Raw genomic sequence first — 25,646 nt, forward strand, 5'->3', positions numbered from 1 at the left:
ACACACAGACACACACACACACACACACACACACACACACACACACACACATCATTTAAGATATCTCTAGATTGAGAGAAAAGAGGTGCTAAATTACAGCAGAAGCAACCTACTTTCCAGCCCTCTGACCTCTTCCTCTTCCCACTTCCCCCTTCCTCCAACCTGCTACTCTAATATGTGAAGTTCTAATTCTACCATATGCTCAAATACATAGCACATGCTCTTTGAAAGTGGTTGAGTATCAGTCTATGTATGATCCAAAATGATACATGATAACAAGCAAATATAATATGTAAGACAGACTATCCAAATGGCACACCAGGTTGAATAAGAGGTAATTTAATGATACATAGTTGGATGTGGCTAAGCAGGACTCAGTAAAGAATTTGTGATTATCCAGTTCCTTCAATAGATGCAGACAACCAAATCAAAGTTTCAGGCCAAATAAAATTTATTTTGAAACCTTACTGCTTCACTGAAATTAACAGGATTAACCAGATAATTGGCAAAACTTTGTTTCTGTTTGTGTGATGTGAAATGGTTTCAGGTGACACTGCTTTCCCAGGTGTATATTAGACACAGCTGGGATACCATCTGTGGTCCTCATTGCCTTGTTATTTGGGTTACAGAATCAGAACCTATTTTTGTTTTCTTTTCTAAGGAAGAATGGCATCATTTTATAGAGCATATTTGCATCCAACTGTCCTGAACTTCATCACTTGTCTTAAGACTTTGAACAAGACTCTTAACTTCTTTGGTCTTAGTTTTCCTCATGTACAAAGTGGAAGAAAATAATTATGCCCATCTAATAGGGTTGTGGGGAAAATTAAATGTGTCATCATATGAAAATCACTCAGTATAATGTTTGCATGCAGTCAACACTCGGCGTATGTTGTTGTTAAGTACTGTTCATTACGGATGTGTTGTTGTTAATACATCTGTAAAATCTAAGAGCTCTCACATAGGTTGCTGAGTTCACCATTAGATGATAATCTTAGAGCATTTAAACCATCAACTAGTTGAATGAGTCATACTGCTAGGAATACAGCTAATTCAGGAAAGCAAGGCAATAATTTTTAAATGAAATTAAAAATATTTATTGAAAACATGTAAGTTGGGCTATTCATTGTTTAACTATTTCTTCTTATGAAAAATGACATCTATGTCAAGTTAGCACTTTAGAGAAAAATAAGCTGATACCATTCCTCAAAATCATTTTTGACAGGTACACCTATCGATAGATACTTCTATCAATACATATATGCTTAATGTATCTGAACATCTTTTCCATCTCTACATATTCCTCTACATAAATGCTTAATTTTTAATAGTTACCCGAAAGAAATGGAACAGGTTTGAGTGGAAACAAATATAAAATACAACAGTGAAAAAAAAAATAGTTGTCAACTTTCTAGCATTTATTTCCAGGCTAAAAAAGTCCAAGAAAACCTTGTGATATACCTTAGTCAGGGACCCCTGTATAAGCATCTTTTCTGCCTTTGGGTTTATTCCTGCTTTAGGTGTTTAACAGAGATACAAGTCAGTCTGACGATGACTCAAGAATCAGACTCATTCTTTCCATTTGTTTATGGACCCTAAAATAGAATTATTAGTAACTTCCATTACTGCTAAACCTCGATTTTTTACTTACGAATTTTACCAGCCTTCCACTCAGTGCAACGTTAACTTTTGACCCCTAAAGATGAAAACATTTCCTGATTTTCTGACTTACTGAAGGGGAGCTTGGGCAGAGACCACATTCATAAGCTATCTCTGGAAAGAGTATTTTCTTACACCAACATTACCAAACTTTGCTTCTTCTTCTCTGACTCTGGCTTAGAGATAATTTGTTGTTGTTTTCTTTTTTCTCCCCTTGGAGATTCTTTCTGGTTAACTCTTTTTTGGTGGGTTTTGTTTGTGTTTGTTTGTTTGTTTTATGGATCCAGATAAGACCTATGGCTTGGAAACCAAACTGGTTTTCTTTGAGGAGGAATCAATTCATTCGTTTTTCACAATTCAGCAAATATGAATATACAATATCTGCACTGTATAGTTGTGATCTAAGCACAGCTATCTGTGTATCTGAAATGAATTGGAGAAGAAAACAGGGAAATGCTGAAAGAAAATCCTAACCACTTTTTTTTCTAATTATACTGAAGGTTAATTAATGGAACATTTGGCTAATATTTCACCTCAAATGCAATGGTATATCAACATTTTAAAGGACATTTTGAAGAATATTTTAAAGATAATTAAGAAACATAAGAGTTTTTCACTTTAGAATCACTTTTTACATTTTGCACATAAAACTTGAAATGTTCTTTAAAAAACATAAAGAATGTAAAACATTTAGACTTTAAAATTTCCTTTTCATTAGAGAAGTGTAAATCTGAAACTCTAACTCTTCCCAATTTGTATGTCTCTAATACCCAAATTCCAACTCTGATGGCCAATTGACAATGAAAGCTAGAGAATAAAAGTTGAGCTGAATTATGTCATCCAGAGAGAAAACAGGTTTTGAAATATTTCACTGGATGAAAAATAAAAAGCACAGAAGGAATCTTTTAGGGAGACAGTTGAGTATGCTATACATCATAAAGAAGTTTCTGGAATTCACAGATTAGAAATTTGGGGCTCAGAGAAGTCCAGTGAATTGCTAAATGTCATTCAATTCTTTACACCACAGCTGGGTTTCACTTCTGTTTCCTAGTCTATGCCTAAGGTATTTTAATTTGTCTCCACCCTGTCACCATACTACTATTTACTGATTTCTAGTATTTAATGAAAGATGAGTTCTCCACGGATCCAGGGAGGGGAAGGAAGGAGTGCTGCCACTGGAGATAATCTTTTCCTGGGGTAGGGCACTCTTGCCATTGTCCCAGCTCAACTTAGCCCATGTGGTCCTTCCTTGGACAAAGGGGCTCTTCTACTCCACCCACCTCCACCATCACATTCAGGTCACTATGTGGTTGTTGTGGGACATGGCTAGTTGCCCAGGTGAAGGTATGGTGTTTGCACTTTAAGACTCAGGAGAGGAGGAAACATACATTAGTTAATATTTTAAAGTATTATCATAAGGATAAACAATACCACATGCTGATAAGTGTACAGAATAAAAGAAACTCTTATACACGGCCGGCGGGAATACACAGTGTACAATCACTTTAGGAAAGCATTTGATAATACCTAGGAGAGTGGAATGACTGTAACCTGTATGACTCTCAATTGCCTCTGTAGCTATAAAGCCAAAAGAAATGACAGCAAAAGCTAACGCTAGAATGTTCACAAGATGACTGGTAAGAGCCCTCAAGTAGAAACTACTCACATACCTTTCAGAGACAGAACAAATAGTTTATGATAGACTCGCATATTGGAATTCTATATAGTGAAGAAAATGAAAAATCCTTGACATACAATGTGGATGAGTTTCAGAAACAATGTTGAGCAAAAGAGGCCAGACAAAAGAGCATACCAGAAGGCTTCATTCATAAGCAGCTCAAACATAAACATTAATCTATGTTATTAGATGACAGTAGGGTAATTATCCTTGAGGATATGGGGTGACTAGCAAACAGAAGAGGGTATAAAGAGCTTTCTGACTACAAGTAAAAACTCTTTCTTTTGTTTGTTTGTTTTTTTTTAGTTTGGGGTGCTGAATAAAAGGTGTTTTTACTATGTGAAAATTCAATGAGCTATGAAATTATGATTTGTTCTTCTCTGTAGGCCAAGGAAATTTGTAAAAATAAAATAGTCCCCCCTCCCTCATTTAGGCAAAATGAAGTTTAATTTTTATTATTATAGAGAAATGTTTTCTTTTGTTTCTTTATAGAGAGTTCTTTACAGAGAGTTCTTTAATTTTTATTATTTTAGAGAAATGTTTGTTTTGTTTCTCTCTCCCATTTTTTGTATTTCGTGCTCTGGATTTAAAGCTGCAATCCATTCCCATCAGCTGATTTCTGATTAGATACATTTTTCTCTGGCATTCAGGTTTCTTTTGTAGCTCTGTCTGCCCCTCACACCGCTCTCCTAACAGGTCTCTAGCCCTCTGGGCAGGCAGCCTATTCCTGCATTTTCCCACCCACTGCCAACCACCACACTGTCAATTCTCCAGCCTCCCATTGTCATGGCAGAGTGAAGCTTTCAGGGCCCCGCCATGTTGGCAGCCTTCAATGCTTCTCCCTGGGGTTTTGCAATCTCATTCCTGTGATGGCCCCAGGGCCTGCCAGGCCTGGGTCATTTCCAGCTCCTCTCCTGTGAGAGGTTCCCTCCCTCAGCATTGTCCAGCTGGGTTTGTATTATTATGATTACCGGTAACGGGCTTTCCATCCTTGAGCTGTCAAAAGCTCTCCCCACACTTTATTCCCACAGTCTTTTAATTTTCACTTTTTAACTGAAAGCAAAACAAAACAAACAAGAGGTTTATAATCACCTCAATTGAACATTTGGAGTGACGGGAAAAAAAAAAAGAAAGAAAGAAAGAAAAAGAAAAGGAAAAAGAAAAATTGGCAGTATCTGAGTGCCTTTGAAACCCTCAGCTGCCTGTTGGCTTTTCCTGTTTTGTTCTGTTTTCCTCATTATCCCCTTCTCCAGACCTCCCTCCCCTTCCTCCCTTCCTGGAGCCTGAGAACTGTCCACGTGGTGGTGATAGTTTTCAATACCACTCACCCGAATCTTTTCACCATGGGTTCTAACCTCTGGTTTCTAGCAGCTTGGTGCACCATTAAATCAGTAGTCTTGTCACAGCACCAGAAAAGGAATTGGAGAGCTATTACATTCAAAATAATTGTTTTGAAAATTGTGATTGTATGCTGTACCTACTAGTGCAGTCATAGTTAAGAGAGCATTAATCTGTTTTCCCTCGGCAACCAAGTGTTCTGCAGAACTTTGTAACTTGGCATACTGCGTTACCCAGGCCCAGTGCTAGATAAGAGCTTCATGTGAGTGAAGTTATAAAATATTCCTTATACTTTAATACAGTCAGGAAAATACACACTCAAATAAATGAGGAAATGGAGCTTTAAAACTGGAGTTGAATGTTTATTTTGCCTTCAGCCAAATGTTTGAGACTCCTTTTAAAGGAAAATGTCTTGACCAAGGGCTGGATTTTAGGGAAGGACAGTTTTAAGGACTGCATATTGACCACTATGAGAGGCAGTCTCCAAGATGGCCTCTGACAATGTCCACTTCTCAGGATTCACAACCTTTATACAATATCCTCTACTGGAGTGTGGGTCATGCTTAATGAAGGCTTCCAATGAATGGAATACAAGAAAAATGATGGCATGCCATTTCCAAGATCAAGTTACGGAGAGGCTGTGGCTTCTATCTTGGATACCCTCTCTGGCACACTTGCTTCCTTGCTCTGAAGGAAGCCGGCTGCCATGTTGTAAGCTGCCCTATGGAGATATCCACATGGCAAAGAACTGAGGATGGTCCCAGGGATAACAGCTAGCAGGCACTGATCCCATTCCAACTGCCCTCAAGGAACTGAATCCTGCCAGAGACAATGTGCATGAGCTGGGAAGTGGATCTGCTGGAACAGAGGGTGGAGATGGCAGCCTTCTAAGACACTTGAAGTCAGAGAACCCAGCTAAGCCACACCCAGATTCCTGGTTTCCAGAAACTGTGAGGTTATACATGTTTATCATTTTAAGCCACTATGTCTTAAGATAAATTTTCACTCAGGGGCGCCTAGGTGGCTCAGTCGTTTAAGTATCTGACTCTTGATTTCAGCTCAGGTAATTTTCTCATGGTTCAGGTTTGTGAGTTCAAGCCTGACATCAGTCTCTGCACTGACAGTGTGGAGCCTGCTTGGGGTTCTCTGTCTCCTTTGCTCTCTGCCCCTCCCTCACTTGTATATGCGTGCACACACACGCACACACTCTCTTCTCTCTCTCAAGATAAATAAATAAACTTTAAAGATCATTTTTCAGTCATCAATGTAATCTCTGCAATAACAGCAATATTGTTACTATTGTAGAGATGCTTACAATTGTAATAATGTGAAATTGTTACCTTTCTTTGCGTGGTGGTTTATAGCTTAACCTTTTTTTATGTGTATTGCATCAGTATATAATTTGATCTTCAAAATAAACATAGAAGATAAATATACCACTTTTGTTTTCTTAGGATAAGAAAACAGAGACTTAAAAATATTAAGTAGGTTGCCTCTGTTTACACTGCTTGTAAGTGGCAAAGTTGGTGTCAGAACCCTAACTGATAACTCTGAACCTTGTGTTCTTCTCAAAGGAAAGTATTTTGCAAACTGTAAACGTTATTATAAATGAAAGTTAAAAATGCCAAAGATTACAGACATTAGACATTCTACCAACAGAGCTTGATGTTTAGAATGTAACACTCTGAAACCTTTGATAATGCAAATTTCTCAGAGAAATGCATTACTTTTAATTCCACCAATTCCTGGAATCTCAGTATTAAGGAAAGAGTTCATTTGAAGGGGAGAAAAGGCAGATAAAGAATAACAGGGGTGATATTTTGTGAAATAAGGATAAAGGGAAGTAAAGATTGAAAAGGTTTAGAAAAACCTAAGCCATATCTCACCCACTAGTGAAAGGCAAGTAACATTTCCAAATATTTTATGGTTGTGAATCTTGTTAAATTAGGCCATAAATATTCAGAAATGTCAATATGAATTAATAAATATGAATTACTTCCACAGGAGAGAAATTTGGGAATGGTGCTTTCTACATAGTATTAGAAACACACACACGCGCACACACACGCGCACAGACACGTGCACACACACACTTACTCGTGCAGACCCAGGACTTTGTGTGTGTGTGCGTGTGTGTGCACATGAGTGTGTATTTATATATTGAAAGTGATTATGAAATGCCTATTTCAGATGGCTGTATATATGTAATGGACCATAGGAATGTATTATATTATTTTGTTTTATACAAAGTGGCTCATGTTGCTCAAAATAATACCTTATGTGCAGAACTAATAATCACTATGACAACCAAAACATAAACCTCAATGTATTATTTTAATAACATTTAATCTTTATAATCCATGGAGAGTTGATAATCTGAATCTTTGTCTTGTATTCACTCTTAGACCAATTTAAGAAGGGATATTCTTTCTTGAGAGATGGAAGTTGGGACCTGCATGAAACTTCTATTTCCACTCTAACAAAATACCACAAACTTAGGAGCTTAAAACAACACAAACTGTTGAAGACTAAAATGGGTTTGCAGAACTGTGCTCTCTCTACAGGTTCTGGTGATGGATCCACTTCCTTGACTTTTCCAGCCTCAAGAGGCCTCATGCTCTCCTTGGCTTACAGTTTATTCGACATCTCAAAGCCAGCAGGGTAGCTTTAAATCTCTCTGTCTCTGCGATTTCTACTTCCATCATCCCATCTACTGTTATGACTCTGACCCTCATACCTCTCTTATAAGGTCCCTTGTGATTACATTATATTCTTTAATCCAGGAGAACCTTCCTATATCAAGATCCCTACTTTAATGATATCTGTAAAGTGGCTTTTGCCATACAAAGTAAACTATATACAAGTTCCAGGGATTAGGGCAGGACATCTTTGGGGACCACTATAAGTCTCCTAGAGCACCTATTTTTGTTTGATGAGAGAAAGAGGTCCAAGAGGAAGCCTTCTAATGTGAGAATTCATGGGAGGTTATTGGTTTAGGAAGCAAAACAAGCCATGTTTTTGTCTGTCCCTGGCTGGGGATTTGTTGATGCGTAAGTCCAAACAGGCCTGAACTGCTCATTCATCCATCCAGTGTCACATCCTTACATACCCAATGCCTTGTACAGTCATCTTCTGTGCAAAGAAAGTAATAAAATGAGCATGAAGTCATATTTCTGTCATCTACAACATGTCCAGCATTATCTGGCTTCTCAGAATCAAAGAACGGGAATATTTTCTGCTAGAGGCATTTGATTGCACTGATGGCTATCAAAAAGCTTTGCTACCTTTGTCTTTCTTGATTTGATAGGATATGGCGTATTTGACTTTGAACAATAGGTTAAAATAGAAAGGAGATGTAAGAAGATGCAGTTGACTTTTAGTGTATACAGAAGACAGAGTAGAAAGGACTCAAAGATTAATCTATCTACCTCTCTCGTTACTGTTGGGAAACTGAATTCTCTGATTGGGGGGAAAAAACCACAACCCACTACCAGTAGAGGAAGAAACAAACTTAGAACTGCATACTTCTGAATGATATTTGGCTTTGGGTAGAAATAACTCATGGTAAAACAATAACAAAAGCCTCCTGGTAAGTTCTGCTTTCCCCCCATAGGAATAATGATCAAATAGAGTAAGAGAATACCTAAAGAAATCAGAATTTACCAGTAATATGTTCTAATAAATGTGATACCAAGCCTTTTTTAAAAGGAGATACAAAGAAATTTTTTTTAATTTTTTAAATGTTTTTATTTATTTTTGAGACAGAGAAAGACAGAGCATGAGCAGGGGAGGAGCACACAGAATCCAAAGCAGGCTCCAGGCTCTGAGTTTGTCAGTGCAGAGCCCAATGTGGGGCTCCAATTCACAGACTGTGAGATCATGACCTGAGCCGAAGTCAGACGCCCAACTGACTGAGCCACCCTGGCATCCCCAAAGAATTTTTTTTTTTATTTAAAGAGCTGAGGCTTCCCCTACATGATCTCATTATTATCAATAACAATTTATCACCTGCCAACAGTGATAGGGTATTAAAGATTCAGAAAAAAAATGACTCAGAAAACTATTGTTACCTTCATTTTGATGTTTTATGGTTAGAGAAAGTCAGATTTTTCTAAGAGGGTTCTAAGTTCTGCTATTTACCTACATGTTACTTTTAGCAGGTTAATTAATATCTTGAGGTTTCATTTTTTTTTTTTTTAATCAATGCTGAAATTTAGAATTTCACTAGGAAATGGAGGAGAACCACTCAGATTAGTTCCTTGCAGTACTTTGGGCCAGGGTTCATGCTGTTTAAAGACAACAACATGAAAAGTACCCAATCTACTTTATTTTAAATTTGAATAAAAGAATAATGCTAGTTTGATTATATAATATTCTCAACGACTATAAAGAGAACCACTCTCTTGTATTTAAAATTAGTGAATTTTTACAGTGATTTAATCAAAAGCCCAACGAATTCCAATGATGTGACTAACCTCCCACCAAATGCCATGGGAGCTACAAAGAATTGTGTGTGGGCTTGTCTTCAAAGAATAACATGTTAGTATGAACCAAATATTCTCAGAAAGTGTAAACAGTGTTTAAAAGAAAACCAGGAATCTTAGATTCAGTTATTCCTTAAAGGCAGTAGCATTGGCTTTCTTAGAGTTTTTCTAAATGCCATTCTCTTTCCCCTAAATCATTTCCTTGGCCATCTTCTCTTAAATAGAAGCCACTTCTACTCAGTTCCTATCAGCTTTCTATTTAACTCCTTACTACTTACCATAGTTAATTGTTTTATTTGCAGCACTTAATGTAGGCCAATTTTGTAATTCTCTACAAATTCTAACTCATCTGATTTTTTATCATTCATTAATATATTTTAAAAGTTGTGTTTGTTTGCTATCCCCAAACAGCCACCAATATAACTTAAAATCCAAAGAAACCATATTGTCATAGAGTGAACAGAGTAAGATCTAAGGGAGTTTTCAAATTTTCTAGGGAAAAAAAAAGTTACATGCTAAACTGTCTAATCTTTTTCAGTAGGTCTGGGAGGGTAGTCCCCATACATTTTGTACAATATTGTTTCTTCAGCATCTAGCATGGTACCTGCCACATATCTAGTAGTTAAATATCTGTGGTTATATATCTTTAAAAGAATGATGAAGTCAATGGTTTTTATAATACACTTACGGTCATATAAATCAGAGATAGAGAATTATCTTTTATAAAAAAAACTTAATTATATATATTGCTTAATAATATACCGATTCTTCTTTTTAAATTTTTTAACAATACTATTCATGTAACAAGTTTCCCTGGGCAGACTCTATCCATGACTGGTCAACATGGTAATATGAATAGTTCTTGGGACCCCCGCCAGTTCTTGGGACCACTCTGTTTCAGACTTCACTAGAAATATATTTCAGTCTTCTTTTGCATTTGCATCACAGCCCATCTTCTCCTTCTAGTCAATCCTACTTTCCTCCCTCCCATTTCATAGGTATAGTACTCCAAGGTTCCTTAATCAATCTCTGGCACGTGAATCTCCATATCAGAGTTTGCTTTTTGGAGAACTCTGACTTTTTTGGTGCCAGGAATAGTTTGAGAAGGGAGATTCTAGAATGGTATTTTAGCTGGATCACTTGCCACCCAGATGGCAAGAAGAGACCCATCACTGATGATAGGTGGAGCACAGACTGTTCCTGGCACAAGGTATCAGTGCAATTTCCAAACCTTTCACCAATAATGAACGGAGATACTACACTGGCTTAAGCAAATGTATTAGCTGCTTCCACATATCAGGCAGGTGAGAACTAGTAACTACAAGAACAGTAGAACTGGGTAATCATTGATAATCTTGATTGCTTTAGAAACAGACAACACACATGGTGATTGATAAATCAATGATTACAGGCTAAGTGTCATTTACTGTTTGGAAAGATTAGTAGTCATCAGTTAGAATTTGCATGAATATGAATAATGTTTAGAAGGTCAAGGACAAGAAAACTTAGCATAGAGACATGTGGAAAAATAAAAGGAAGAAAGGAGTATACATAAAGTGTAAAGCTCTCCAAATCATATTTTAATACCCACTAAAGAGTACCCACCACTGAAAAGACACAAAACAATTAGGAAGAATCTTTTTTTAAAATATTTTTAGTTATGTGTTTGCACTCTGTGTCAATAGGACTTCTGTCACCATCATTATCTTACAGAGTATGTAATTCACCAACATGGAATCCCACTTGACAACACTTCAATCCAAGGGACCTATGTGACAGCAAAAATGGGATAGAAATGGGCCCTTGGTTATGGGTTCCACACAGATCATATAATATAGCCCACTGCCCAGAAGCTGCCAGAAAGACACAGGGGTAGAATATCCAATTTAAGGCACCAGCCTGAGGACAATACCATAAGAAGACGGACAGTCATCTTCCATCTAGCTCATGGTGTTCACTTTAAAGTGTAGGTCCAAAAACTCAGGATAGTCCCAATTAGCATTATTCTACTCAATGTAAAACAACAAACAAACAAACCAACCAACAAAACACCACAATTTCTGATTTATTCTTACATCCTTGCAACTTTGGGCTCAGAATTCAAAGATCCTGATTTCCACAGGGAGAACACTTCCACTAGGGAACACTAGAGTCCTACTGAAATATAAGCTAGAACTTTGCCTTTGGGACTTCAGGGTTCATGAAAAGTGACCAGCACTCAACAAGCAGAGCAATCGTGTTGACAGGGGTCATGAGTCTTCTTCATCAGCAGGAGGTGAGGCTGTTGTTATCAGGGCAATTGTGCAAATGGGAGAATAAGTGAATTTGGCACACACACAGATTCACTTGAGTGCCTCTTTGATCCCCTTGCCCACCTTTTATTATAATTGCACAAGCTCGGTAACCCCTGCCTGAGAAAGGTATGGTGAACATGAGCTCACATCTCCCAGAGACACAGAACGGGGCCATGCCACCAGGTCAGCCAGTTAAACCAGTTAGCTGAGGTCAGAAATCTAGGATGTGGATGGAGGAGAAAGAAAAAAAATACCAGTCACAGTTTGGACACCAGCTGTTGCAGAGGGGTTTAGAATTCCTGTTGCTTTTCCTAGGAACACTAGAGTACTTGCTTCTAAAATTTTATTCAAAAAAAGTAATATATATATATTATATTTATGTATATATATATATATATATATATATATATATATATATATATACATAAAATTTATAGTAGACAAGATCAAGGTAAAGGGTAGACTATACTGAACACTGGGATATGCTACTTTCAGGAATGAAGAAGCATCTGGGAGTGATGCTGTTAGGCCTCTGCTCTCACCCATTTGTGGGTTCACTTTGGCTGCAGGAAGTTTTCTTCAATGACATGCGACATTCCAAGACATTCTTTAATTAAGGATTAACCAATGTGGAAACAGTAATGCTTCATCCCATGATTCAACTTGGGACGATGACTCTTTCCAGCCTCAGAGCTCCTCATAGGATTGTCTAAGGTCTTGGACTGCATTGCCGTCTAGCATCTCCTTCTATCCGATCCTTGTATCTTCTTTTTCCTTCCATAGGTGGTCAACACAAAGAGTGCTCCCCTATCAACATCCAGCATGATCATCTGTACTTTGCATTCTGCTTCCTAGGGAACTCAATCTGCAATGTCCCCTCTCTATTGCACAAAATCACTACCCCCAAAATAGGCCACGTTCTTAGCGACACAGTGTCTTTGATTTCTTTCAACTTTAAATTTAAATGTGTCTATCTTCTCTTTTGGCAAACACTACTACTCTGCTGATTACATTAGTTATGGCAGAAGCTATATGGCTCAGAAGCCAAAAATATCTACTATCTGGTCCTTTACAGAAAAATTGTTCAATCCCTGATGTAGATGATGCCCTTCCCAGAGTTTACCAATACATCCAAAGATTGAAGGTTTCAGTTTAACCTTATATTTTTGTTTTATTTTGTTCTACTATGAGTTTTTATGTCTCTGGTTCTATATTCAAATTAAAATGATACATCAGACACTTCAATTTTTCCAAGTCCAAGGCACTGAAATTATTCCTGTTATTAATTGTGCTTTTGCATAATAATATTGATTTAACATCAACTTTTAAGAAACAAAGAAAAAATGCTGTCTGTCTGTCTCAGCCTTGTACCAAGTGAAATATACTAACAGAGAGACACAGGGGCAGGAAAAATAATACAATAACCAGTGTGATTGCTTCTGAGACCTATTAGCATAAACCATCAGAAGCTTGACTTTCTGTTTGCTAAACTGTTTTAGACAAGATAATTACATTAAAGTGCTTGGTATTTCCAAGTTATTGCATAATGTCATGAGTCTTAGATGATTTAGTCTGGTTCTGCTCCTGATACCAGAATTAATGAAAACGTGCTGAAATTAAAGGGGAGGTTTTCAAAGAAGTATGGGGGAGGTCTGGGCAGAACTTCCTTTTGTTCTGGACTGTGGGAAGATTTTGCTGTATATTAACCAAAGAAAGCAGCATGGGCAAAGTTTTACTGTTGTTCTTCTAGTCCTAAGACTCAGATGATGGCACAAAACACTTTCAAAAAGTGAAATTCATTGTAATTAGGAAGAAATATTTGTGGTGAAGAACTGAAACAAGAAATGGAAAGTAAGTTAGGAACTAAGGAAATTCTGTTCTTTTTTTTTACCACCTGTGGCTCTGCCACCTGCTCCCTTTTCACACTACCAGTTGATACTTTTGTTGTATTTTGTGTATCTTTTTACTACTCTATGCCGTCTATTTACTCATGGTTTCTACTTCCTCATGACTGGCTCGCAGACTCATACTTAAACAGATCTGCTTAATGGCTTTTCTCTATCCACCCCTTCCATTTCTGTTCAGGCTTCTAGTGGCTTTTTCTTCTCATGTAAGATCTCACAGAGAAACTTGCCCAGCTAATTCTGGCATGCTAGAATACACCTTAGGGTGTTGGTAAGCGTATTAAGTGGCTGCTCTCATCTTCACTATGAAATGTCAAACCATTCACTTGCCGAATCCATAGACAGAGAGCCATAAGGTCTTTGTAGAGTTTCCCCTGAATTAGGGATATAAACAAGAAGCCTTTAAACATGATATGTCTCCCTCAATATTCCTGATCAACCACTACCTTGTCCTACTTTACCCTCATAGCAGAACCCGAGACGACAGCTGACATGCATACTGCTTATTTGGGGAATAACATACAGAAAGTCAGAGTGTGAGACAAGGCAAGTGACACAGAGAAGAAAGAAATGCCAATGTAAATATGTGCTATGATGTTGGTTACTGCTCTGAGTGAGTGAATGCACTATCAGCTGGGATCTTCTGAGTTGCTTTATGGAATGTGTGTCAGAACTAACTGTTTTAGGGATGAAGGGAAGGAGCATTTATCCATCACTGTCCCCTGGCTCTTGATGGCTCTATGGTCATTAACTTCCCACACTTCTGAGCTGCACATAACATTTATAAAGAACACACTGTGTGGGTATCCCTTGCCACAGGGTCAGAAGAACTTCAGATCAGGAAAGAAGAGGTTTATAGCATAGGCCAAGATGAGGCATCGTCTGCACCAACAGGATTTTGAAATGGTGCACAGGGAGTGTCCAAATAACTTGGTTAATGGGTCCTTTTCCTATGCCAACCCTTGAGTAGCCATTGTATCCCCTCTATTACTATGACTACTTTAATTAGTTCATATCATTTTTTTTTGTATAGAATCTTTTAATGTTCTCTCTGATTTAACCAATTCCCACCTAGTCACCACATCATCTCCAGAATAGTTAAAAACTAATAGTGACATTATGATCATTATAATTATTGACATTTTGCTTATAGTTCTTTAGAATTATCCTTATTCTCCCTAGAAAAAAAAATTACATCTTTGCAAGGTTTATAACAAACTTACAACGTCTTTGCCAGCCTCTAGCTCAGTGCCTGCTTCTCTTCCCAGTATTGCCTGATCTCAATTCAAACCAAAGTGCAAATGTCATGTCCTCTCCAAAATCAGACCCAGCTTGTTTTGATATCCTCTTGGTTCCACCAGCCCATGTACGTTGGTACATGGTAGGTACATTATGACAAATCCATCTCTCTCCCCATTAGACCACAAACTGTCTGACTCAGGACTACATATTATTTCCATGTGCACCTGCTGGTTCTGGCACTAAGTCTGTCATCAGAGTAGGTGTCAATAATATATACTGAATAAAAACTTAAAGTAAATGAAATAGAATAATTATCCTTTATGCCATGCATTTTTTATGTGATTCCTAATTTTTCATGCCTTAATAAGTTCTGTACAATTCACAAATGTGAGCTCAGAGGGTATGACTACTTAGAGTTTGCTGGTAGTTAATGTACTAATCTGTGTGTTCACAGTAACAGAATAAAAACTTGATACTGCTTTGGCTGTTGTGCCATGGCATTGGCTGAGTTAACTGGGTTGCATTTTATACACTAAATTAAAAAACAAAAAGCTGCTGGAGCAAGTACTCATTTTTTTAAAAATTTTTTAAACATTTATTCATTTTTGAGAGACCGAGAGTGACAAAGCGTGAGTGGGAGAGGGACAGAGAGAGAGAGGGAGACATAGAATCCGAAGCAGGCTCCAGGCTCTGAGCTGTCAGCACAAAGCCTGATGCAGGGCTTGAACCCATGGACTGCAAGATCATGACCTGAGCTGAAGTATGACGTTTAACAGACTGAGCCATCCAGGCGCCCTGCAAGTACTCATTTTTATGTGAACTGATATCTTTACCAAGCTAAATGAATAAATGAGAAATACTTGTATATATTATAATGTACTCAGTTAACCTCTAAACTTGATGATACCATTCTGTGTATGTATGGCAATATTCTTGAGAATACCATCATGCTAACGAATAATCTATTATATATATGTATATATGTATATGTATGAACACTAAAAATATGAAAATAAGTGTAACAGATTATGATCACTCTTAGTAATGAATTGCCTAGCAGAATGCAGTTTTGAATTCACCTTCATATAAACAGAAGACCTTTCCAAAGAAAATATTTTTCCACTAAGAGTGGGAAAAAGATGGCTTCAACATTTGGTGAGCCTTTATCAGTGTAGTTGTTCAAGGAAGGTGCTTTAGTGGATGCAGACAGGTCTCAGATACCTAGTCCAGAACTTATTTGTATGGCTGTGTGCAGGTCACTTTGTTTCCTTAAATCTAAGTTACTTTATCTGAAAAAATAACAACAACATCTTCTTTGGATAGTACATGTAAGTATCAGAGGTTATATATGTATGCCTAGAACATCATAGCACTAAATAAAGTGTAAATGACAATATTCTTTTAATCAGCTATCATTATTTTTATTCCTAGTAATTTTGCCATTCACAATGATACAGGAAATAACAGAGGATAGATGTTTGTTGGAATCATTTACAAAAGAACTCAAGCATTAAGTGCTTGATAGGGCAAGATTAGTGTCCCTGGTCCCATTTATGTTGGCAATATGTAAACCACCTAGATTCCCTTGTACAGAGGTGTGAGTCATTGATAGAATGTATGGAAAATAAGAGAATATAAAATAAAGACGTAAAACAGAGATGTAAAGAGTTCAAGGAATAGATAAGAAGTCTGTCAGTGTTCATAAAATCCTTAGGTACGCTTTTGTTTGATCTTATTCTCAAAGTTTCATGAGTGTGTGATGCTAGGCTATTGAGAAAATCCCAAGGGATATTTTTCTACTCTAACTTTCTATCTTACAAGTTGTTATTTGTTTTCACTTGGGTCATGTCTAGAATTATCCAAAATCATGGGATTTTTCTAACCAATCAAATGGAGGCCTTCATATTTCAGATAGACAGATGGCTTAGGATACAACTGTATCTAAAGGATTATTTATGTTAATTTATTCATTAGTCTTTTCCAAGGGTGTACTCAAAATATTGGAGTATTGTACACACGCTAAAATTAGATTTAGGAAAGTAAAGGCAGGGGCAGATAACTAAAAGAAAGGAAACTCATGAATATGCGTGTTTGAAATTAATACATCTTAAGCCTCAAAGCCTGGGTCTGACAGGAAGCATCACTTTTGTTATTTCTGTAAGAGCTGAGCAGATAAAATGTGACTATACATACTGCCCAACAAGGAGGTTGATCTCTTGGTCACTTGAAAAAATTGAATGGATTGCCACATAACTGATGAGCTGAATTATATCCACACAGAATAAGCCTAGATGAGCACAGTCAAGTTTGGACAAGTATGAGTTCTGTTACATATCTTATTATTGGTATGCCTACAACAGATTCCAAGATGAATCTATGGAAATGTCCCTTACATCTAAGATGTTACAGAATGGCAGCTCTACTCAAAATTTCCTTCAGGATTCACTCATGCAAGGGGTGACTCTCAGAGCAATTTTGATCATTGGGGATTATACATTTCTTAAAATGCATTTCAAGAATTTTCCCAGAACACTCACACCAGTTAATTTTCTTTCCCAAGAAAAGTACATTCAAACAGCTTGTTTTCTTTGAAAATTGAGCTTGAGGCAGAGTGAGATAAACTAATAAGCACCCAGATCTCTTATTTTATTGATCCATTTTCTTTCAATAATTACATCTTATCTTCAAAGGTACAAAAAACAGCATATGGAGTGTTCAAAATCGATTACACTAAGGATATGAAAGCAAACAGTTTGAGCTGACTTTTGTATTTTCATTAGAGGAAAAAATTATTAAAGGGTAGCACCGATGGGAATGTGATATTAACAACATCACATCTTAGCCAAGTATATCACTCTATCATCTAATAAAGACCATATCTTATTTATGAGTTAATAATACACATATATATGTACACACACATACACAAACACACATGCGTGCATATAAAAAACTCTAATTTTTCTCCCCAAATAAATTATGTAGGTTTCTTATTACACAGAATTAATAAACCACAATACTTAAAGTCTCATTTATGACATTTCTAAACTTTCTTACACTTCACTACTTTAAAAATAAGGGATTCACGTTATCTTACATTTAGCTTCCAAAACTAATAATTGAGAATTAATCACAAACAGTATAAAAAGTCTCTTGAATGTATTTATAAAGATAAGTAGACATACTGAAACTACAGAAATCAAATACAATACTCACAATAGATAAAAGGAATCAGATACATCTTTGGAGAGCCAAGGGTTAAGACCCATCTTTTGGTCTAGAGTTAGACCTAATGCACTGGGCTCCAGGATCATGATCAGAAGTGGATTGACTTTTTCAGGAAAAAAAGACAGGTAGGACTAGGTCAATCTACTGCAACTAAATGTGTCTTTTATGAGGTTGCAAACCAAAGAGAAAAAAAGAAAAAAAAAAAACACATGGCTGAGGAGTTAAGGGTGTAGATGATTCTGTGGAGGGCATGAAAGGTGTTACAAAGGGCATACATCATATTGGGGGGGGGGGGTAAAGCAGGTAAATATAAAGTGATCCTTGGGTACTAGTGTAATGGAGATATTTATAGTGCCTACAAAAGGTGAGTGTGGTAGCCCATTAGGGCCTTTACACACAATTGATGCATTCAAATATAAGCACACATCAAATATTTTTGTGTACATCTACTTTGTTCCTCTAATTCTGTCTCTATCCTAGGGGATAGTGATACAGAATTGAAAAAACAAATTAACTTTTCCCCTCACTAAGCATATATTTTAACAGTAAGATAGAAAAAAGACTAAGTTGTCAAACAAAAATGTTAATATAAATCTAGCTAAGTATTGAAAAGAGGAAAACACAGACCTGGAAATTTTCCATAAGGAATATGGAAAATAAGGACAATGACACCTAGGTGGCAATGTGGGTGACGGTACCTATGAAGAAGAAGCATGTGCAGTTCTCAGTGAATAAGATTGGCCGTTCAAATAATAGGACAAATGTCCCAAATGAAAAGATCAGAAGTGTAAAGGTTCTGAGGTGGTAAAGGGTTTAGTGTGCATGTTTTTTTTTTTTTTTTTTTAATTTTTTTTTTTTTTTCAACGTTTTTTTTATTTATTTTTTGGGGGACAGAGAGAGACAGACAGAGCATGAACGGGGGAGGGGCAGAGAGAGGGAGACACAGAATCGGAAACAGGCTCCAGGCTCCGAGCCATCAGCCCAGAGCCTGACGCGGGGCTCGAACTCACGGACCGCGAGATCGTGACCTGGCTGAAGTCGGACGCTCAACCGACTGCGCCACCCAGGCGCCCCTAGTGTGCATGTTTTAAGTGCCCTGCCCAGATCTCCTTCACATGCTGGTGTACCCATTCCCTAGCTTTTGTGATATTTGCTAATATTCAGTTTCCCCCTTCTTCAGATGATTACCCTTGCCAAAAGAAGAGACCCAATGGATATTTAAATGACCCTACTAGAACACCACTTGATACTCCCATTTAATGGAAAATGGATAAACACAGCAATCATACCTGATTTGAACATGGTGACCAGCACCTCATACTCCTTAGGGATGAAGATTCGAACCTACATAAATTCTATTCTAGGAGAACAATGATCTAGGATAAGTCCTGGATTGCCACACATAGTAATGACATCCAGAGTAATGCAGCATAGGGCTGCAGCTCATCTCACTAACCCTCCTCTTGGAAATTTCCCCAGATTGTAACTAACTGGAAGCCCGGAGAAGCTGTGACTGGGTGGAATAAACTTAATAAGAGAAGTGGATACGAGCAGTACAAGAAGTAACCTATACATTACACATTGTTATGCCACTCAAACCCTCTTTATGGGGCTGGTCTATCCATAGCCAAGATGCTATGATTGTTCACTGCTAACAGATCGCAATTGTTCCTTTCTTTGGAAAACAGCCCTCAAAGTCATCTGGGAAATCTCTCTCTCTCTCACCCAAGAGCAAAGATGTATGTCTAAGTATCAAAAGTTAGCACCATTACCCAGAGAGGGGTCTAACTCTGGTGTGCGATTTGTGTCCAGAATTTCCATGCAGGATTATTCAGAAGATAGTCTTCTTCTGAGACCACCTTATTATTTAGCATTTCTCCTGTGACCTGGCTACTTTCCTCAGATCTTTCTTTGGTAAGCATATACCCAATAAATCTAGAATAAAACCATCTCAGCCTCTGTTTCTAGGGAGCCAGACTGAAGACACCCTGTTCTAGGAACAGGTGAATGTGGCCAGACAGTAGTGAGAAGAGATGGGCCAAACTGAGATTAGAAAGATGGGCTTACACCAAATTATTCAGAAATACAATAATTCTGTTAACTTTCATCTTGAAAGCAATGGGAAATAAATGATTTTTGGTAGGGGGACAGTGAGTGTGTTTTATTAAACACAGACACACACATATTTATAGCTCCTTTTAGTAGACAATTGATATAAGGAGGTTGACAAATAAGTGAGGTCTGAACCAAAATATGATTAAAAAAAACAGAAATCAAATGCCTGAGGTCCATCTGTGTTTCAGCTTCATCTTGCTACCTCTTGGGAAGGGACATGGTAAACTCATGACTCAAGATTTATAATGGCATTCACCAAGTCTCCTTCTATAAAACGTCAGGGAACACATCAAAATGAGGTACAGTGATTTCGTTAACAAAATGATATTGCTTCCACCAGCATTAAATGGGCATAAGTGGCACTGTTTTTTTCTCCTCTTTTTCCATCTGTAAGAGCCAAACCTACCTCAAGCCTTTCTGAAGTCCATCCTGAGCCTGTACAGCAAACTGGGTCATTCCCCCTACATCCTTCCACCATTTTTGTTGATTCATCCATTAACTTATGAATTCATTGGCCAAAAATTTTTGAGCACCTGTAATATGCCAAGCATCCATTCTAAGTACTGAGGCACATTATGGGAAGCAACAACAAAATGTGTATGCTCATGAAGTTTATAGTCTCATATGCATCCTTCTAGTAAAGCACTGACTCACATGATTTAGCAATCATATATATCTGTTGTAGTATAAAGTGTTTGTCTCTTCCACAGTAGTCTGTGTGCTCAATGAAGGTAAAATTTGCCAGCATTAGACAATGATTGAAGAAATGTAGAGAAATGTAGACCCACCATAGATATGTGTTAATAGTAATGGTTCAGGTTGACACTCAAAGGTCAATACCATGTTATATCTGGTTCTTTTGCAATTATACATGGCTGCTCTTTCTTTTGCTCAACAATGATTTATTCTTATAGAACTTTCACATAACAAACTTCTGGAAAGCCGTAAACCATAGGGGAAGAATACTGACACAAAAAGGGATAGATTTTCTGGAGCATATTTATTAGTGTATTAAATATTAAAGGGATAATCTCTGTTGCTTTGTAGTATAAGCAGCAATAAATGAGTGTTAGGATTGAATAAATGCTTGCACTTTACTTCAATGTTTAACTTGTTTTGAACTGTTTATGGAAAGAATATGTAAAAGGAATAGAAATGTTTCTATCAACAATTTCTTCTAATAGATTCCCATGAATGTGATATATATTCATACCTACAAATATTTTTAAATTCGGTGAATCTGATTACCAAATCCAAATCAGGAAGTAGACTGAAACCACAGAAAGTACATGCTTTGGATTTAAATTGTGTGGTTTTAATTATGGTCTGATCATCTTCTGAATACATGGCTTTAAATAATTTACTTAAATCCTCAGATTCCCTATTTTATCATCTGTAAAATCACTGCGAAAATCAAAGTTGTGTGTGTATTTATATGTAAAACTTGTCAAATAATACATAAATAAGCTTTGCTTAGATATAGAAGTTCATGAGTTAAGTTATGCAAACCTTTTAACATAAAGTTTGACTCGTACCAAGGGCTCAATAGATATCAGTCCTTATAATTATTATTGAACATAGGATTAACTGAGTGCTCACTGTGTAACACATTTTGTCCTTAGTCCTTTTAATGGATAAAGATAATACATCCTCCAAAATTCCATGTAGGTACTATCTTCATTCCTCCATTTAAATATGAGGCTTAGAGAGCATAAGTGGCTTGCCCACAGATAAATCATGCGGTAGAATAAACTTGATCCCAGATAATTTGTTTCCAAAGTCCATGTACATGACTATCATGAAACAGCAGCATCACAATAATTATTGCAATACTGACCTAAGTGGAAAAATGCGTGCATGAATGAGTGAATATAAGAATGGATGCATGATAGTTGAATTTACAAGATAGCAAATATTTGGAACATTTTCTTGGTGACAAAAAGGATGCCAAAGGATGGTATAAAATGAACATCCTTATATAAATGATAAATCACATTTAAAATATAAAATATTGTTGCAACCTTTCAACTAATAATTCCACTACTAGAAAAGTTCCAGAGAAGATAATAATATGTATAGATTCAGAATGATCAACGATTTCCCCAAAAGAGAAATAATTAAGCATTTTTTTTTCTATTTGTGATTAAATGTAATTACCAAGTTAGTTGAACCTGTATTTGGTATAGTGGTATGAAATAAACATAACACTAATTATTTTTAATAAGTAATTAATTACCCTACAATGATACATAGAATTTTTCCTATCCTTTATTTTGTTTTCTATATCATGCTCAATTTTGACTATAAATTTATTTAAAAAGCAATTGCCAGTGCTTTCTGTAATGATCCTTGCATGTGTATATGCTTGCATCATTACCAATTTCGTTAGTGTCGTTTATAACGTATTTTAGTGCATGAGAGCATAATCACTTAGTTACTAAACTTGCAGCAGTAAAAAGTGATCAGTACAGTTTAATGATAATAAATATATTGAGGGAGGATTTCCAGAAAACTAATATTCAAATTATTTTTTGAATGTCTCTTTTATTATTCTTATTAAAAAATATTGTAAACTAATGTGTTAGGGACAATCTGGGCTAAAAATATTATAGAGGTACTTTATTTTAGAACTTCTAGAACTTGTACTATGGTCTTCCCATTAATAGGCAATAGACTATGATACATTTGATCACAAAGTTATTGATCTTTTCCCCCTAGTGTATCTCTAAGGATTAGGTTCTTGTAGAAAAAACATTGGAAACCATGTCTATTACACTAAATAACTATTTTTTTTCTCATACACAGACTAACAACAATGGACCATTATTATCAGTTCCAGAAGCATTTGGATTATGCAAATAGTACCCAGGTTTTCATTCTAAAATATCCTCAAGAGATTTCAAAACTCAGATTAATATTCCTTTGAAATACACAAATGATATATTTAAAAAAAGTAATCTGCTTTTGTTGGCCATTTTTTAATATCATCATCATTAAAAATGGTGAATCATATCAGGCTATTTTGACCTCTATGACTGTGCATGGAGAAGGAGATCCCCTTCATACACAAGCACACAGGTGCACAGAAAATACTTTTTGCTGACCATCTTAGCTGGTTTAATAAAAAAATATATAAAATACAGACCTCTGTTCTATAAGTCATATTGCACCTTACAATGTAATAGTATTGCATGTTATTGTCGAAGTAGGGCAGGAATGATTACACCATTCTGTGTCTCGAGAAACCAAGATTTTATGGAACCACTAGATATCATTTCACAATCTCCTTATTATGATTACCAATGTGCCCAGGTTCTAGGGACATCAGCTCCTTTTAGAAAGCCTCTGTAGCTGAGCTATGCAGCTGTAGTGATGGGAAGAGAGAGCTGTTTTTTTTTTGGGTTTTTTTTTTTTTTTTTTTTTTATGTTCCTCTCAGTTTACTATCAAGTTAAAGAAGAACATGTGAGAAGTGCACATGGGACCTGAGGGCATTCAATCCTCTGCTGTTCCATGAGTATCTCATAATCCTTCTCACAAGTCCTCGTTTGGCTGGGAAACAAATCATAGGTCACCTCTTAATGGCTAGAAGTTAAATTTGAAGGTTTTTATTTCACCGCCTTGCTATTTATAACTTGACTTTCTCATCTGTGGTAATGTCAACCCGGTTCTATTTAAGACAGAATGTGACTGGGCTTCTTAGTCACTGGCCCAGTCCAGACTTAATCCTCTCTCCAAGATCTGCATCATGGAGGAATGCATTCCTGAGCAAACAAAAATTTTTAAGTGCTTGTTGGGCATTTCATTTACCCTTGCATTTTATAGCTAATGCTCCAAATGTGACACCATCCCTCTTCCCCTCTTTTTGTCTTTTCTAAGCTTCCTCACTTAAAACCTGCTTTTCATAACCAAAAGTTTTTGGCCACTTGGAGGGAGTGGTATTTATTTACTGTGTATCCTCAATTTTGCAGGTACTAGGATAATCACTTTACAATATTATTTTATTCTGTGAGGAAAGTATTATTATTGCTCTTATTTACCATAGAAACAAATAATGGCTTAGCCAGGTTGAATGACTTGCCAAAGGTCACACACAAAGTCAATTTCAATCTTACTCCAAACTGAAGTTCTCTGCTTTGCTTTTCTCTGCTGGAGACAAAGACATCAGGGAGACACAATGCTACATAGGGAAGTCCCAGAACCCTGAGAAGCATGAATGCTATCACTGCCACCAAGTGACCAGAAATCTGAAACATTCTCTACCAAAATCTATAAAGAACTACTGAGGGCACCTGGGTGGCTCAGTCGGTTAAGTGTCGGACTCTTGGTTTCAGCTCTGGTCCTGATCTCCCGGTTTGTGGGATCAGCCCTACCTGGGGCTCTGTGCTGACAGTGTGAAGCCTGCTTGGGATTGTCTCTTTCCCTCTCTATTTGTCTCTCCCCTACTTGCTTTTTGTTTCTCTCTCTCAAAATAAATAAACGTAAAATTAAAAGAATAACAAAATAGATAATTTTATAAAGGACTTCTGAGGCACTTACAAGCCTTAACCCCTATTTTAAGAGATGGTTCCTTTAAACCCTAGATGATAATTGGAGAAAACCAGCATTATTCTGCCTCCAGAGAGATTTTATTCAGACTACCACAGAACTCAACTCCACTCCACTGTAACTTTTTTAAATGCTGGGATGTGCCAAAGGCACAGTGTTGAAAGGCGTTAAGAGTTGTCAGTCAATGAGATTAGGCCATGTGAGTTTGTTAATTGCCCTTATATGGGAGAGAAACAAATTTTCCTACCTTTAGGACAGCAGGTAGTTTTCCAAATTGAAGCAAGGTATCCATCAAAATTAATCTCTTACCTTCCCATAGGAAGGGAAATGATCAAGGGCTCATCAAGAGCTATAGCCCTGCTTGTTTGCATTTCTAAGACATAGCTCCCAGGTCCCAGGGGAGACATTTCAGAGTGGTAGGAGATTTATATCTTAAATTGGCAGATAAAGTATTCATAATTGTAAGCTGTCTGAAATAAACGACCTAAGAAAAGAAAGGTCAGGATCCTAGAGTTAGGTTTGGGCTGAAAAAAAACAAAAACAAAACCAAAACAAAACAGTAAATTCTTTCAGTAGCATTGAGCTTTCTCGGGCATTTAAAAAAAAAAAAAACAAAAACATAGGATCATCCTAGGGATCGTGGTATTGGTCTGAGAGAAACCATACTAGAGTGTGGTCAGATCTCTTAGCGTAGAAGTTTGGATGGAGTCATTTGTGTTGAGAAAGAATTTTCTATTTCTCAGAAGCCAACCACATTTTAACTTTATTGATCAATTATAGCCCATCCACAAGTTTATAATCATGGAAAGCATATGTTTATTACATAGATTGTTTTTAAAAGATTTTCATATCTTGGGGACCTGGGTGGCTCAGTCAGCTAAGCCTCTGACTTTGGCTCAGGTCATGTTCTCACAGTTCTCGAGTTTGAGCCCCATGTCAGGCTCTGTGCTGACAGCTCAGAGCCTGAAGCCTACTTCAGATTCTGTGTCTCCCTCTCTCTCTGCCGCTCCCCCAGTCTCTCTCTCTGTCTCTCAAAAAATAAATAAACATTAAAAAAAAAACCTTTCGTATCTTAAGAGCAATCTTTACTCCACTCTGTATAAGCTGTTGGTTTGCTGAATCAGGGGTCAAACAAGAGAGAAAGCTTCTTAGCTCAAG

The sequence above is a fragment of the Panthera onca genome, chromosome E2 (assembly GCF_046562875.1).
Source record: "Panthera onca isolate mPanOnc1 chromosome E2, mPanOnc1 haplotype 2, whole genome shotgun sequence".
Classification (NCBI taxonomy): domain Eukaryota; kingdom Metazoa; phylum Chordata; class Mammalia; order Carnivora; family Felidae; genus Panthera; species Panthera onca.